A 12,250-nucleotide genomic window follows, 5' to 3' on the forward strand; every position below is an offset into this window, starting at 1 on the left:
GGATGTGGATTTGATCCCTGCTTGGGGAACTAAGATCCTGTGATCAGTTAGACCTTGTTACAGGTGGATATTTCCTATAATATCATACAGCTGATACCAAGTTTAGCCACCTGCTAGGCAGTCTTCTCAGAGCAAGTCAGCCTATGATAATCCCTTCATACTATTTAAAATCTGTGTGCTCTATACTTTGCTGACAAGAAGAGAAGCAGTCTAAAAGAGGAGAGAGAGACTGGGAATCAGAAATGTGAATTTTGTTCGCAACTCTATTCCCAACTCCCTGGAGATGGTGGGAAAGTCATTTAATCTCTTTGTTTCCACATTTTCTCTGTTGAAAAATGGAAGGTTGAGTCTTGCGGCTCCTTTAGGTTTGGGTTTCTTATGGGTTTTTAGATTTTCTGACTTGACAATATCAACCCAGATTAACAATAAAGTTAGGAATTTCTTCTATTTTATGTATGTTTAGTATAAGAATCCAAAAAAGGAAGTAAATACAACTGGTTATAGTATTTTGCATGTTCCATGTTGAGGGAGGAGATTCAACTCATAATGAAAAGAATCCACTCTTTTAGGTAGCAAAATCAAAGGGAAAAGGGATTTACATACATAAACACATATATGTGCAGTATCAGTAAATGCATGCTTAGAACTAGACATTTTTTCCTAATTATATAGGCTTTTAAAATATTTATTTTTATTTATTTATTTGGCTGCCCCGAGTCTCAGTCAGGGCATGTGAGACCTTCACGTGCAGCATGTAGGGTCCAGTTCCCCAACCAGGACACAGACCCTGGCTCCCTGCACTGTGAGTGTGGAGTCTTGGGCACTGGACCACCAAGGGAGCCCCTAGAGTAAGTTTTTATACAAATCACTGCATAAAATCATAAAAAAGTTCAAAGTTTGGACTGGCTCGATCAGCATCATTATGGGATACAGGGCTATTTGCTTACCTTTGGGTGTAGAGAGGAAGAAGGAAGCAACAGCAAAGGTGACTGAAATTGGCCAAGTCATGGCGGTCAAGGAAAAGCAGAATCCAGCACTTCCTGAGCAAGAGGAGCTGGGGAAGATTCGCATATTTAAGGGTAATATTTAGGGAGAGGCAAGGGGAAATTTACCAAAGAACGGCAATGCCAAAGGATGCTCGAACTACCGCACAGTTGCACTCATCTCACACGCTAGTAAAGTAATGCTCAAAATTCTCCAAGCCAGGCTTCAGCAGTACGTGAACTGTGAACTTCCAGATGTTCAAGCTGGTTTTAGAAAAGGCAGAGGAACCAGTGATCAATATGCCAACATCTGCTGGATCATGGAAAAAACAAGAGACTTCCAGAAAAACATCTATTTCTACTTTATTGACTATGCCAAAGCCTTTGACTGTGTGGATCACAATAAACTGTGGAAAATTCTGAAAGAGATTTGAATACCAGACCACCTGACCTGCCTCTTGAGAAACCTATATGCAGGTCAGGAAGCAACAGTTAGAACTGGACATGGAACAACAGACTGGTTCCAAATAGGAAAAGGAGTACGTCAAGGCTGTATATTGTCACCCTGCTTATTTAACTTCTATGCAGAGGACATCATGAGAAACTCTGGGCTGGAAGAAGCACAAGCTGGAATCAAGATTGCCAGGAGAAATATCAATAACCTCAGATAGGCAGATGACACCACCCTTATGGCAGAAAAGTGAAGAGGAACTAAAAAGCCTCTTGATGAAAGTGAAAGAGGAGAGTGAAAAAGTTGGCTTAAAGCTCAATATTCAGAACATGAAGATCATGGCATCTGGTCCCATCACTTCATGGGAAATAGATGGGGAAACAGTGGAAACAGTGTCAGACTTTATTTTTCTGGGCTCCAAAATCACTCCAGATGGTGATTGCAGCCATGAAATTAAAAGACGCTTACTCCTTGGAAGGAAAGTTATGATCAACCTAGACTGCATATTGAAAAGCAGAGACATTACTTTGCCCACAAATATCCGTCTAGTCAAGGCTGTGGTTTTTCCAGTAGTCATGTATGGATGTGAGAGTTGGACTTTGAAGAAAGCTGAGCACCGAAGAATTGATACTTTTGAACTGTGGTATTGGAGAAGACTCTTGAGAGTCCCTTGGACTGCAAGGAGATCCAACCAGTCCATCCTAAAGGAGATCAGTCCTGGGTGTTCTTTGGAAAGACTGATGCTAAAACTGAAACTCCAATACTTTGACCACCTCATGCGAAGAGTTGACTCATTGGAAAAGACTCTGATGCTGGGAGGGATTGGGGGCAGGAGGAGAAGGGGACGACAGAGGATGAGATGGCTGGATGGCATCACCTACTTGATGGACATGAGTTTGGGTGAACTCCAGGAGATCGTGATGGACAGGGAGGCCTGGCGTGCTGCTATTCATGGGGTCACAAAGAGTCGGACATGACTGAGTGACTGAACTGAACTGAACTGAACTGAAGGGGAAATTTGGATGTCATCAGGCCAGACCAAATTATCATTTTTGAGAAATGAGGTAATCCCATAAACACTCTGCATTAAGAAATACAGGCTGGTACTAATAATAGCATCAAAGTGAAGAAATGTAAACGGATGTAAAAAGGCAGAAGTGCCCTGGGGAAGACTTGATGGTAGAGTTAAAGCTGATGTATCTTATTTTATGGAATTTGCTTGCCCAGGCATGTTTGCAACCATTGCAGCCATTGATTGAACAATGATTGTGTTCACCATTCATCATATTAAAAACTGTTTTACATGAATAGATTCTCAACATCACTAACCGTCAGGGAAATGGAAATCAAAACCACAGTGACGTACCGCCTTCCACCTTTTAGGATGGTTAATATTAACAGATGTTGGTGAGGAGGCAGAGAAGAGGGAACTTCTGCACACTACTGGCGAAAAAGCAAGTGAGTTCCGCCTCTGTGGAAGGTGGCATGGAGGCTCCTGCAAAAGTAAAGCCAGAACTTCCTCATGACCCAGCAAGTCCACATCCGGGTGTGTCTGCAAAGGAAGGGAAGTCAGTGCCTCGCAGAGACGTAATTCCAGGCTCACTGCAGCATCACTCACAATAGTCAAGATATGGAGACGACCTAAACGTCCATTGACAGATGAATGCATAAAGAAAATTTAAGATAGACAGATGGATAATGGAATACTATTCAGCCTGAAAAAAGAAGGGAAAATCTTGTCATTTGTGACAATGTAGACAAACATGGAAGACACTTTGCAAAATGAAATAAATCAACACAGGCAGGCAAATTCCACTTACGTGTGGAATCTTAAAAAGTCAAATTCATGAAAGTAAAGAGTAGACCAGTGGTTGCCATGGGCTAGGTTGGGGTGGAGGGTAGCGCAAGATGTTGGTCAAAGGGTACAAGGTTTCACTCGTACAGGATAAGCAAGTTCTGGAGGTCTAATGAACAGCATGGTGACAATAGGTAACATTCCTGAATACTTGGAAGCTTTCAAAAGGGATCAGTTCAGTTCAGTCGCTCAGTAGGGTCTGACTCTTTAACCCCGTGGACTGCAGCATGGAAGGCCTCCCTGTCCATCACCACCTCCCGGAGTTTACTAAGAGGATAGATCGTAAGTTAAATCTTCTCACACTAAACAGTCACACACACACACACGGGTAACTATGTACAGATGATAGATAAGTTATCTAGCTTGATTGTGTTGATCCTTTTATAGTGTACGCATATATATGTGTATAAACATCAAGTTGTACACTTTAATGTATGAAATTTCTTTATCATATTGTTAAAAATAAGGAAGTGCTATTCTTCGCTTTGTATTTTCTAAAAACTTTAAATCTCCCCACGATTATTCACTGAATGAACAGTCAAAACCAAGAAGACTAACTGTGATCCAGATAATCTTGCAACCGGGTCTGATTTCACCACAGAAGACTGATTGGGGCCAACTTGTGCTCTGAACACTAGACTTCTATCCCATGCCCCTTTCACTCTAGTTTGTTCTTATTATGATTATTAAGTCCCTTTCTTTAAAGACATTAATAAATGCATTGGAACTGATTTTCATATTGACAATTGCGATGTATTTACAAAGCCCTATGGTGTATAGGACTTTCATAATTATATATGGTGTATAAGATTTTCATATTTACAATTACAGTGTAAATACAAAGTCCTACTGACTTCCCTGGTGGCTCAGATGGTGAAGAATCTGCCTGCAGTGCAAGAGACCCAGGTCCAATTCCTGGATGAGGAAGATCCCCTGGAGAAGGGGATGGCTACGCACTCTAATATACTTGCCTGGAGAATCCCATGGATGGAGGAACCTGGCTGGCCACAGTCACAAAGAGTTGGTCACGACTGAGTCACTAACGCTTTCACAAAATCCTAGGCTAATAATGAATATACATTCTTCCATTAAAGAAAGATCTGGGATCCTAACTTAAAAAAAGAGCCAACAATTCTTCGCCATAATATTGATCTATTCACCATATCAAAGAGGAAATTAGATGCGTTTGGTGTTTCTTATCTTAATGAAATCTTCCCTACCGGAATGTAAGCTACTCAAAGGCAGGCAGAGAGCTGCTTTTGTTCTGTATATTCATCTATCCTGAGTCCCTGAAACAGTGTCTGGGACATAGGCTCAGTAAATATTTGCTTAATGAATGCATTTTCTTCACTGTTTATTCATAGAGTTTAGCAGAGTGTTTGTTTTATAATAAGTGCTCAATAATAGTAATATTATACGTAACTGGGGGATTCCGGAGTGGCACAGTGGTAAGGAATCTGCCTGCCAATGCAAGAGGTGGAAGAGATGCAGGTTTGACCCCAGGATTGGGAGGATGCCCCAGGGGAGGAGATGGCAACCCACTCCAGTATTCTTGCCCGGGAAATGTCAGGGACTGAAGAGCCTGGCGGTCTACAGTCCATGGGTCACAAGAGGTGGGCACGGCTGAGTGACTGACACACAACATGTAACATAAAATATAATCACAAACACTTATTAGGGCTTACTGAGTACCAGGCACTGTTATAAGGACTTGATTTATATTAAGTGGAGATGGATAGATTTACTCTGCCGCTTATACAGATAAAATATGGGAAGTGCTTAAATTTATAGTTGTCGTTTGTTAGATGAGTGAGGCGGGAGGAAGGGAGCTAAATTTACTGAGTTACATCAGAAGTGTCCTGAATTCTGAAGCCAAAGGAAGAGAATTACTGGTCGCTTTGCTCCAATAAACATCTTGTACCCATCTCAGTCCATCTGCATTCGCCACTGCTCTGTGTCTGTTTCCTCAGCTCTTCCTCCGGCCTCTGGCTCAGCCCGTTCTTTTCTACTTTGGCCTCAGGCACACGCTAGCATCTGCTTCTGGAATCCCTTCCTGGAGTATCAGGTCTTCCAGTGGCCCCTGGTGCGTCATTACGTTGATGGAGAGGGTAGCCGCACGCGGCCCCGACTTGCTGCTTTGTCACTCACTCCTGGGTCCAAAGTTAAAACCCCAGCAATCATCAGAGCTAAACAATCCTGAGCGCTGATTGTTCTCTGGGGGCGGCGGGGAGCTGGGCCAACCCCGCGTCGCCAGAGTCTCAGCACAGTCCCTCGCCTTGTTCTTGAGCTTCCCCGACCCAGGTCCAAGGAGACCTCGTGCTGTGTTGGTGGGCAGCCTTCCACGTCAAGAGACGCTTCATTAGCAGGAACCCGCACACAGACCGGGGCTTGCCCTAAAGCACAGCGCTTAAAAACCAAACTCCTAACCAGGAGCGGCGGCTTCCAGTTCTGGCTCTGCCATTCCATTCGTACAGACATGTAACAAGTTTTAAATTTTTTCCAAGCAGGGTTTATTTTTTCCTTCACAAAAAAATGTTTCTATAATGGAAAGTTCCAAACACGTACGCTGATAAAGAGATTAATATAATTAACCTCTAGGTACCCCTTGGTTAGCAATATCTTGTTTCATCTTTATCCTCTGGCAGCCCTTTCCTGATGGATTATTTTGAATCAAACCCCAGATATCTTCCCATTCCATCCACAATTTGTTTTAACTGGAGAATAATTGCTTTACGACGTTGTGTTAGTTTCTGCTGCAGGACAACATGAATCAGCTACATGTATACACATTTCCCCTCCCTCCGGAGCCTCCCAACCCCCCGAGGTCATCGCAGAGCATCCACGTGGGCCCCCAGTGCTAAACGGCAGCTCCCGGACAGCCGCCTCTGTGACACAAGGTAGCGGATACGTCCATGCTACTATCTTAAACTGTCCCATCCTCTCCTCCCCCACCATGCCCACAAGTCCACATGTCACAAATTTTTTAATCTTTTAAATATCAGTTTCCTCATGTGTAAAACTAGTGTAATAATGCCTACCTCAAATAGGTTGCTGTGATCCTGAAATGAGGTGTGAATAAGCACAGCTTAGCATAGAGCTAGTGAAAAAAACACTCACTCAATAAATGTTAACTGAAAGTGAAGTCGCTCAAACGTGTCCCACTCTGTAGCCCACCAGGCTCCTCCATCCATGGGATTTTCCAGGCAAGAGTACTGGAGTGGGTTGCCATTTCCTTCTCCAGGAGATCTTCCCAACCCAGGGATTGAACCCAGGTCTCCCGCATTGTAGGCAGATGCTTTAGCCTCTGAGCCACCAGGGAAGCCAACCCTGTCTCTAGGGTCACAGCCAAGAGCTCTTCCCTTTCCATCTGATTTTTGCTGTGACTCATTTCCATCCTGATGAAAACAGCCCCTTGACCCTTTCATATATTAGGTGCTGCTCCCAACAATGATACAACCTCACTGTGTTGCTTTGGGTGAGTCTGTTAACCCCTCCCCTTCACCCCTGCTGGGCCTGATGAAATTGGGCTCCCTCTCCAAGTATTCCTCAGGCTCCAAAAGGCTGAAATTTTGAGAAACTTATTTTTTCTTTTTTGAAACTCTCTGTGTAGGAATGTGTTCAGTCATGTCCGACTCTTTGTGGCCCTGTGGACTGTAGCCCACTAGACTCCTCTGTCCATGGGGTTCTCCAGGCAAAAATAGTGGAGTGGGATGCCATTCCCTATTCCAGGGGGTCTTCCCGGCCCAGGGATCGAACCTGCATCTCTTGTCTCCTGCACTGGCAGGCAGATTCGTTACCTCTAGTGACACCCGGGAAGCCCTTACATGGGAATAAAGATTACCAAAAGAAGTCCATCTGTTTCCTGGAGACCAAGTTAGCAATCTTCAGTCTGAAAATACAAATGAGCTGACAGAAATAATTCTATATGAAGGTGAAAGTAGGAGTGTTAGTCGCTCAGTCCTGTCTGACCCTTTGCGACCCCATGGACTGCAGCCCGCCAGGCTCCTCTGTCCATGGGATTCTCCAGGCAAGAATGCTGGATTAGACTGCCATGCCCTCCTCCAGGGGATTTCCCCAGCCCAGGGACTGAGCTCAGATTTCTTATGTTTCCTGCATCGGCAGGTGGGTTCTTTACCACTAGCACCACCTGGGAAGCCCTTGACAAACAGTAATAAACAAATTCACGGGAAAATTTTGGTTATGCAGATTGTTCAAAGAAAAGCGGATAAGTGACCCCCAGAATAGACTGTGAAGGAGAGATGGCAAGATTTTCTTGTCAAGACAAACATTCTTCACTAGGCTTGAAGATAAACTAGTCCAGGAGATCCTAAGGCTAGGAGAGGCAAACTCAGCTAACTATGAATTTAGATCTGGGATCGTTTAGAAGGTAAACCTCTAATTATGACCTATACATTTTCTTGAGATTAAAAGAGAGTGGTAATAGATTTCATCTGCCATGCAAACTCTGATTATGGTGATAATGATTATATACAAAAGAAGTTAAGTATAAAGATCAAATTACAAATTAGCAACGTCTATACCGGACAGGAAAATGTAGAGGAGGGACATATGGCGTATTTGTCAGGCTACTCTACAAAGTTTAAGAACGAGGAATAAAGTTGCCTTATTTAATTACCTAGATATAACCACTGAAATGAAATGAAAGTCATGTCCAACTCTTTGGGACCCCATGGACTATACATTCCATGGAATTCTCCAGGCCAGAATACTGGAGTGGGTAGCTGTTCCCTTCTCCAGGGGATCTTCCCAACCAAGAGATTGACCCCAAGTCTCCCTCATTGTGGGCAGATTCTTTACCAGCTGAGCCACAGGGGAAGCTCAAGAACACTGGAGCGGGCACCCTTTCCCTTCTCCAGGCGATCTTCCCTACCCAGGAATTGAACCCGGGTCTCCCGCATTGTGGGCACATTCTTTACCAACTGAGCTATCAGGGAAGCAGATATAACCATAAACTCTCTGCATCCTTACTTTAAAATAAAATATTTCAAATATGGTTAAATTAAAGAACTTAATGCAGTTTAAGCAAACATTAGAAAGTATGAAAACACAAAAAGCAAGGAAACTCCACATAGAATTAAAAATATTTAAGAAATATTTCTTTGTAATTCAACCCAAAATTTAACTCGCCAAGATTCTATGCCTCTTAGAGTTTGTTCGCTGGCAGCTCCTCCTAAAATAGGATTTGCTTTCATGCTTGTTTAGCATTTTGTTATGCCTGTTTGTAAAGGATACTTTAGGTGTTCCAAAGCAAAACCCAGAGGTGCTTGGAGGTAAAATACAATCTTGATTCTAAACTGGAGTTTAAAAGTTATCTCAGTAGGTATTTCTTCCACTGGCAATAAGTAAAAACATTAAACTTACATAGATTCAAAGTCTTTTCACCAGGCATTCCAAAGATAACATTGTGTTAATCTCTCAGTCGTGTCCTACTCTTTCTGACCCCGTAGGCTGGGGCCCGCCAGGCTCCTTTGTCCATAGGATTTTCCAGGCAAGGATACTGGACTGGGTTGCCATTTCCTGCTTCAAAGGTAAGGTACAATAGTAAAGGATATTTAGAGGTTTGGGAAGTCTTTAAATTATATATACAACTACTCAATGCTCTGTGTTGACCTAAATGAAAAGGAAATTTAAAAAGTATCTATATATGTATACATGCATAGATTCACTTTACTGTATGGTAGAAGCTAACATAACATTGTAAAGCAACTATACTCCAACAAAAATTAATTTTTAAAAAGCCCAAAAAAGATTTAAGGGCTTCCCTGATAGCTCAGTTGGTAAAGATTCTGCCTGCAGTGCAGGAGACCCTGGTTCCATTCCTGGGTCGGCATAGGTTCTAAAAAAAATTTAAAACTTCTAGTCATAATATACATATACATATATATACATATATGTATACATATATGTATATATATTCTGGCCTGGAGAATTCCGTGGACTGTATAGTCCATGTATTTGCAAAGAGTCAGAACAACTGAGCAACTTTCACTTTCACTTCCATACATACAAAAGAGCTAAGAAGATTTTAAGAGCTCAAACAACATTGTTACAACTGAGATAACTATATTGCTGTTGCTGCTCAGCAGCTAAGTCCTATCAGATTCTTTGCATCACCTTCCTTGTCCACTGCCTCCTGGAGTTTGCTCAAACTCCTGTCCATTGAGTCAGTGACGCCATCCAACCATCTCACCCTCTGTTGTCCCCTTCTCCTCCTGCTCTCAGTCTTTCCTAGCATCAGGATCTTTTCCAATGAGTCAGTTTTTTGCATCAAGTGGCCAAAGTATTGGAGCTTCAGCTTCAGCATCAGTCCTTCCAATGCATATTCAGGGCCGATTTCCTTTAGGATTGACTGGTTTGATCTTCTGGCAGTCCATGGGACTCTCAACAGTCTTCTCCAGCACCACAATTCAAAAATATCAATTAACCAACCAATATTTTCAGAGATGCTAACTAGTTTAGACCCCCTATGGCAGGGGTCCCCAACCTGCCAATCTAATGCCTGACAGTCTGAGGTGAAGGTGATGTAATGATAGAAATAAGGTGCACAGTACATGCAATGTGCTTGAATAATCATCCCGAAACCAACACCCCCACACACATCCTTCCATGGCAAAATTGTCTTCCCTGAAACCTGTCCCTGGTGCCAAAAATGTTGGTGAACCACTGCCTACGGAACGTTGCTGCCACCTCGTGGAAGTGTGCCTAAATTGTAGAGCGAGTTTGAAGAGGTGACTGAAGGACTAAATGGAGAAGGGCATGGCAAACCCACTCCAGTATCGTTGCCTGGAGAATCCCATGGACAGAAGAGCCTGGTGGCTTACAGTCCACAGGGTTGCAGAGAGTCAGGCATGACCGAGCGACTGAGCAACAATGAGGGACTAAAACCCACATGAAAGTGAAAGCCGCTCAGTCCTGTCCGACTCTTTGCGACCCCACAGACTACACAGTCCGTGAAATTCTCCAGGCCAGAGTAATGGAGTGGGTAGCCTTTCCCTTCTCTAGGGGATCTTTCCAACCCAGGGATCGAACCGGGGTCTCCTGCATTGCAGGCGGATTCTTTACCAGCCGAGCTTTCAGGGAAGCCCTAAGATCCACATGAGAACCCAGCATTCTGACTTACCAGTGGCTCAGCTGGTAAAAAAACCTGCCTGCTGATGCAGGAGATGCCAGAGAGGCGGTTTGGTCCCTGAATGAGAAAGATCCCCTGCAGAAGGAAATGGCAATCCCCCACAGTGTTCTTGTCTGCGAAATCCCATGGACAGAGGAGCCTGGCAGGCTACAGCCCATGGGGTCGCAGAGTCAGGCACTACTGAGCGCCCGCATATACACACACACACACACACACACACACACGCGCGCGCGCGCGCGCACGCGCGCGCTATATGCCCAGCAAGCTCTAAGTACTCTACCATGAGCTCCTTAAGTACATGAGCTCAAAACTTTCATGTCCTTCGATTCTGGTGAATAAATCAGACCAGGCAGATGGAGAACTCCCTGGGCATATTGTAAATGATTAGTAACATTAATAAACAAATACATTTTGAGAATAACGTGATTGAGAACAGATAATTTGCAAGTTCACATTCACAGTACCATTTTAAACAAATCATATTGTTTAATTCCTAAAAAGAGGCATCAAGACAAAATGAAAGAGCAATCTCAAAAAGAGGGCATCATAGATTTTTTTCAAAAGGACTAATGTTATCACAAGGCATAGGATTGAATCCCACCTATTTTCATCTGTGAGGCTTTCTGACCTTCAACTGACCTCACATAAGCTCATGCTTCCTCTGTGAGATGCATGCAAACATGTCAACATTGTCTGTTTGTGTGAGAATCACGTGATGCACAACCTATATGAAAACCATTATATAAGAACTATTCAAACAAGACAGATTATTCCCATTTGTCTCCAAAGAAATACCTCCAACTATAATATTCTGATACCAGTTTCCTAGAAATGCATGATAATCTATATTATTATTGTTCTGAAGTAACTATATACTTTCATTCAATATGAGCTAACTGTATGTTTTAATTAAAATGACAACTAATTTGGACATAGTTTTAAAGAGACTTCTTCATTTTCAGAAAATCTTGGCCTAGTGATTTTTATAAATAATGACCTTTGCTATCACTGTCAATTTTTATTTCTCTGAGATTAGGAACACTATTTAGCACTAATTAGACTAGGAACACTAATTATTTGTGAATAATGTGAACATGTTACTTCCAGAGCACAAGTGAATATATCACACTCTTTGGAATAGCTAGATAAGACAAGCTCAAAATGAGTCATTAGGAAATTATGTGTTGATTAGCAAATAAAATGCAAGTGCCCATAACCACATGGCTCGGGGGTAGAGAATCCACCTGCTAATGCAGGAGACACGGGAGGCCTGGGTTCGAGCCCTGCGTGGAGAAGACCCCCTGGGGCAGGAAATGGCAACTCGCTCCAGCGTTCTTGCCCAGAGAGCCCATGGACAGAAGCGCCCGGGCTGCAGCCCACGGGCCGCTAAGAGTCAGACGCCACTGCAGAGACGAAGCTCGGGTGGGCAGTGCTCTTGTCTCCTCCTGCAGGGTGTTTCTTATCCTGTGTGTTCTGCAGCCACCCTGCGTTTGCTCACCGAGTAATACCAATAGAGATTTTCTTTTCTTTTTTTTTTTTTTTTTTTTGGTAAGAAGAGATCTTGATTAGCCTTGGGGGATCAGAGGAGCTGGCCACGGGGATCGAGCTTAATAAGCAATGTCTTCAGAACACTTATGTGAATATATGTTCTCCACACCACCCCAGAGATCAATTAAGTACAAATCTGTAAATCTGGGTGTCACACTCCTTTCTCTTTTGAAAAATATAAGACCCTCCAGGGCAAATATAAGAAAATGTTTCCAAGGAGAAAGAAAAGACCCTCTCTCAAATTCACCCCTAACCCTAGCTTT

This window comes from Oryx dammah, unplaced genomic scaffold (assembly GCF_014754425.2).
Source record: "Oryx dammah isolate SB20612 unplaced genomic scaffold, SCBI_Odam_1.1 HiC_scaffold_17, whole genome shotgun sequence".
Lineage (NCBI taxonomy): Eukaryota > Metazoa > Chordata > Mammalia > Artiodactyla > Bovidae > Oryx > Oryx dammah.